Genomic DNA, 6,323 nt, shown 5'->3' with positions numbered 1-6,323 from the left:
CAACTGGGCCGGACCATCAAATTCGTTTGTTATTTTTTGACTATAATGTACTCTGCAAAACTTATTATAAAATTGGATCCACTATTACAACGAAACACAAAACTGATATTCAATTCCTTGAATATACTCAAAAAATTTGTAGAACAAGCAAATACGGCAGTTTGAGAAGTATTTGGGCTCATAATTGTGAAATTTAGATGAAGAAAACAGCCAAAAAAAATAGAAAATGACCTATTCGATCCCATACTAGATAGATTGCTTCGTTTCGGCCGGCGCCAAATTGTTGGTCCGCATTTTTTAGTAGTCATTGATCCAATTTCTTACCAAAAATTTTAGTTTCTGTAACTTTCACCATTTTTGGGGAAATACCGAAAAAAAGTTCTATAACTTTTCGCATTATATGCTTCTCAAAAACTTTTTTTGTTTTAAAATTTGAAGAAAAATTACTTGAACGAAAACTTTTTTGTGTAACCAACTGGAAGCAAAATCTTTTTGTTCCGACTTTCGTAAGGTAAATAACGGAATATTTGTGCTCGGGTGGCTTTTTCAGAAAAAATTCGACTTTTTAACTAGCCATTTGTTACGGGATTTTTTAAATATCATTTTAATTCTAATATGATTAATAATAATAATTAATAATTAACTAAAAATATTTAATTGTATTTTTTGTGTTTGAGTTTTTGTCATAGATCGTCTTCTCTAACTTCTGTTCTATCCACGCATAACGATTTGTGGCATCTATTTTGAACTCAACCAGAGATGATTTGAGCGAAAGTCAGCCAACCACGTGCTTCCAGAATCACCCAGGTGGTGCAATTTTACCTAGGCAAACTGCAACACATTAGTGATTCAGGGAGCACGTGAGTGGCTGACTTTCGCTCACATCGTCTCTGGTAGAAGACCCATGGTCGTGTCAAACATCTGTTTTTTTTGTGTAACTTTTTTTTATAAAACTTAGAAAAATCATTCACGTGTATTTTAGAAAAATCAGTCGAGTGTGTTTTCCGGCTTGATGAAAACGTGTTTTAAAAGAAATGTGATGTGACTCGACCCTATGCTGTCGTGTATGTGGAGGTCGACCAGAATTTCGGTTTGGCTTTCAGTTTTTGTGTCTTTTTCAAGTGTTTTTTTTTGGCAAATAAAAATACTCGCATGTCTCAATAAGGCTAAGATCTTCAGCTTTATCCTGAGCAGCGTATAATTTCCTGCATAAAACACAAATCTCTTAGTTTTCTCAAGTTTTTCTCATCAGTTCTGAGGTTGCACGATTACAGGTTTTTATATAGATTTACATTTATAGCTGAATTAGATTTTTCTTTTCAATTTTTTAGGTTTGGAAAAATGCTAGTCATACAGTTTCCATATATGAAAAATTGCTAGTCATACAATTCCCCTTTATGGCCATACACTTTTATTATGGGAAAATGCTAGTCATACAGTTCCATAGTTTGGAAAGATGGCTAGCCATAGAGTTTTTGTACAATTTTTTAAACGTATGAATTGTATGGGAAAATGTATGAGAAATGTATGACTAGTATTTTTTGTCAACCTCAATCTGAAACTTTCTGGTAACGTTTTTAAGAGTAAATGGATGCACTTTTAACGAATTAAACTTGATCTACTTGAAGCAATTGATGCTCTTTTGGTTACTCAAAACTGTGAACTCGACTATAAATTAAGCTTGTTGAATTTGCAATTCATAGTGTTTTTTTTAATTCAAGTTTTGCATAATATAATTATACTTAATGCAATGGTTTCTTAAACGCAATGCATTTGAAGTTCACAGCCTTGTACCGTTCTATTAGTGCTGGGTCTTATTGCGTTGGTACAAACCTGATGCCTACAAGGAGTGTCGACGGAAAACATTTTGAGTTTATAGCACTGCTTGTCGGCATATTTTTGACAAATTTACCAAGTCGTTTGTCTCAAAGGCTTCATTATTTGCATCGTTTTCTTATAAGGCGTTTTTGTTTCAAGTGTTTTTTTTTAATGTTTGTGAATAACTTCGATGTTTATGATGATTTCAAATATGATACTACGGAATTTGACTTTAAAATTGTCCCCTCAGTTTTTGAATACGGATTTTTTTTTGAAATATAACCCATAAAGTGTGACTGACCTCAAATTTTTTCTCAATGTTTGATTACGAAAAAGCTTGCGGAGTATATACTCTAATTTCTTATGATTTGAAAGTAATTCAAATGATTTTGAGTTGTAATTTTTTTCGTATCTTATAGCTGAGTGTTTTTGGAAACCCTGTTGTAAATGATTCAATGGAGCGTTGATTAGCAAGAATTTTCAATTCCAAAATTAGACTTTTTTCGGGTTAATAACTAGCTTAACAGAATCACATGAATCTCTAAAAATCACTCATTTCATCTGGACTCATTTCTTGAAGCCTCTATTAGCATCAAATTTAACGCTACAGATACATGTTGTTGTTGGCGGAATAAAAACTTCTTCTGTTGTTCCAGTTTTCTCAGATCGGGTTAATGCTATCAAAAAAGAGCCAATCATAAATCGCTCTATAAATTCGAAGAGCTTAAAGGCATCTACTTTTTTTTGAAATTTGAAAGTTGAGAATTTTTCAATGTCAGTCTTTTTTCGTTTACTTGCGTTTTTTTATTTTTTCCAGAGTTTTTATTTTGAGCTTAAGACAAGACTAACTTTCGAACCACAAAAAAATTTGCTAAAATAGCTTGAGAACAAGTCAAAATTTCGGAGAAAAAATTACTCGAGCACAAATAAGCCGTAATTTTCATGGCAGTGTTGATTTGAACTATCCCGACAAAACGAATCAATTTTGAACTTTAGAACTTGATCTCATTATGCTGACCTTAAAAAAAGTTGGAAAAAAAGATCTACTTAGAAATTTTGCAAAGTTAATGAAGTTTTTCATTTTTCCAGAACAAAATGATTTTTTCAAGTTTTTGTTTGACTTTACTTTCAAATTGGAAGCTGGTTGTAGAGCAAGTGATGCGAACCTCCGCTTCGCCTCTCTGTTTTTAGTGGTGTTTTTCCACGATTTTTTTTTCTGAAAAAAAAACTTTTTTTTTCTCCAAAACAATTTTCTGTTTTTGTTCACTAATTTTGTTAGAACATCGCTTGTGCTGTTTTGGAAATGATGCAAGGCTACGCTTCCTCTAAATGTAAAGTTTGAATCGAAAAATATTTTCGAAGATTCTAAATTATTAATAAATTTATGTAAATTTTTTTTAATAGTTTAAGTCTTGAGTTGCTAGAATGAAAATCTGTTTCTGCAATAGTGCAAACAAACCTGCAAATGGATATCATGTCGGAAAGTGGATCAGCATAACAATGGTTCAAAATGTTTGCCAAAAAAGGAGACTTAAAAATTTCGAACTTTTTGTTATGACGATCTGTTCAAAAGCAGTTTTGGGCAATCAATCAAAGAGAAGTTTTCCAAAAGATAACAAACGAACTGATTCATAATATGTTTCAGTTGAATGCCTGATAATGCTTTGAAACTGATAATAATCAAAAAATTTTGAAAAAACTCAAATTTCGCTTTAACTCAATTTGAGACTGTTCGATATTTCGTACAATTTCAACCCAAATCTTTACTTGGTTCCTATAATGATTTCGTTGGTTGTCCTAATTATCAATTGAAATGGAAATGATTGATATTTTTTAAAGTTTTCTCATTCGAAGTTTTCAAATTCATTGAACTTGAAATTTTGAAAATTTTGCAATATTTTCTAGACCAGTTCATTTTTGTTCGCCTAAAATTGCTTCGAAGCTGATAATCATCAGAAATTTTTGAAGTTTTTAACCCTGATTTTTATCGTGATGATATTAGTTATGCGCACATTTTCATTGATTGTTTAAAATTTCATTGTGCAATAGCATTTTATAGCTTCATTTGACTTTTTATAATCATAATTAGTCTAATTTGTAAATGTTTTACAATTGATTTTTAAAACCGAGAGTTCTTGAAAAAAAATTTTTCCGGAAAATTTTAAATTTATCTTCAATAAGAAAGCCAAAAAATTTGCTAAAATCTTCGAAAATCCTGAATGTAAAATCACCCATCTTCCTTGCAAATCATCAAAAATCTTTTAAAAAATCTTTGCTATCTTTGCTTTTTCTTCAAGATTCTATAATTTTTTTTGAAGAATCTTTGATATCTTTCAAGATTCTTTGCCAAGAACTTGCCAAGACAGCCAAGACTTTTTTTAAGGTTTAAAAAAGATTCTTCAAGATTTTTCTAAGATATCAAAGATTGTCTGGAAAAAAGTTTATCATGTGATTTTCATATAAATTTTTTTTCTAGGGAAATGTATGGAATTGTATGATAACATTTTTTCCATAACGTGGAGTTGTATGATAAGCATTTTTTGTCAGCCCGGGTAGTAAAAAAACCACGCCAAACGCAAATATTCCGTTCTTTGAAAGTCGGAACAATAATCTGTACCGTTTTTCTTTGCGCTAGTTTGTGAACTTACAATAATACTTTGTTATTATTGGCCTAAATTTATGCTCCGGGTTGATAGCACGGAACATTTCATGGATATTCAACTGATTGGATAGCAAAGAATCATCTTCGTCGCGGTTTTTTTATTGTATCGCTCCAGGCTCAGGCTTTATCAATTTGATTTTGTCGCTTGTTTCAAGATACAAGTCTAGTGTAATTGAGACCGTACACATACTATCGATTTAGCTATTAGGTTCGGGGGAGTTTTATTCAATTTGTGCTCAAGTAAAAAAACCTGAGAAATTAATATGTTTAAGGTTTTTTAAGAGCAAAACTTTTTGAAGAGCAAAACTTTTTTAGTTTTGAAAAAAGTTTTGCTCTTCAAATATTCCAACATGGCCCTTTTGCCGCTGCGAATCACGTCGCAGACATTTTTCTATGACTTTTTAAATGTCAAAATGGTCAAAATGTATCATTTCTACGGTACTCGATACAGGCTGCATACCAAGTCAATGTATGATTTTACTTGAATTACTATCTCCGGCGGTTAAGGCTTCAATGGCTGCCGCTTTTTGATTCAGCGGATATCCCACGATTCCATGAATCAGTGGCCTGCCAGTTCGCAATCTGGTTTTGCGAATTCACACTTAAGTAATTGAAAGTGCTAAAACATCTCGGCTCAGTTTTTCTCGACCAAAAAGATAGGTTTGAGTTTATCCCCTAGTTGGACTCAAAACTCATTACTGAATGTTTTTATTTTGAGGAACTGGCCTATAATTGAGCGTTGAGTTTCAGCCAGGATTGATTTTAAGTCATTAACCCTGTTCGACATCTATTTGTTCCGGTAGATTTTCCTCAAACTGCAAAAGATGTCCTAAATTTTAGTTTTTTTCTAATGTTTTTGGTACCCTCCAGACTTGTTTTGCATGGAATTAAGTTTTTTGAAAAAAAACACTCAACTTTTTTTAATTTAGGCCAAGGCTCTAGTCCACAATATCTGTGTTGTCTTCCTCTTGGGTTTTCTGGTCTTTTACCCTGAAACCTTCAGCAAACTTTGTGGTACCAGCATGCTTACGAGGTCTCTTCCAACATCTGCTCTGATCTTCCAGCTATTTGAATATATATCCAAGTCCATCCTGCAAAAAATTTCAGCTTGTTACTTAAATCTCAAAATTTGTCGTCTTTCGGGTAGTGTGGATTCAGCTGGATGCCAAATCTTTTAAAGACTTCCCAAGGTGAAGCTTGAGACCGGATGACCATTATCGGTCTAAATTTGCATCGAATGTTCATTGATTTCAGCTTCAGCGTTGCTCCGGAATTTCAGCGTGGCTCTCCTTTTGTTCGCACCGGTTTCAACCTAATCTGAAGTGCAGCCGCTGGCACGATGTTTCAGGACGTATAGAGTCCCGCTGTGCTAGCTTGTCTCTTTTACATCTTAACTAGTCTTCTTTCATCGTTTGAACTTCTGTCTCAATTTTATCTCCTCGCTAATTTGACTTTCAGCGCTTCCGTCGAGTTCTCATTCTACTGAATTTCGTTTCGAACATCCCGATTCTTCGTGTTGCATATCTAAATACCTCGTATATTTTTATATGTCCTCCTAATTGATATCTGGCTGACATTCCGCTCAGTTCCGGATAGAAGTACTATAGACCTCCCCTTCCCTCTGCCTTTGTGACAAAGTTGGGTACATTTAATATGTGACACTTCTTTTCAACTGCAAAAGCTTCACAGGTATCAGGGAATTTCGAGTATCTATTTATTAACATAATCAAGACAGGGTAGGGGTTGTGAAATGCGGCTGTCCTCACATAGATACATTTTGAAATAATGAATTGAAAGTCATTCACTTAAAGATATCTAGAAAATTAGGTCAGACTCAGCAAAA

Source organism: Symsagittifera roscoffensis, chromosome 9 (assembly GCF_963678635.1).
Source record: "Symsagittifera roscoffensis chromosome 9, txSymRosc1.1, whole genome shotgun sequence".
NCBI lineage: Eukaryota > Metazoa > Xenacoelomorpha > Acoela > Convolutidae > Symsagittifera > Symsagittifera roscoffensis.
This window is presented reverse-complemented; position numbering follows the sequence as displayed.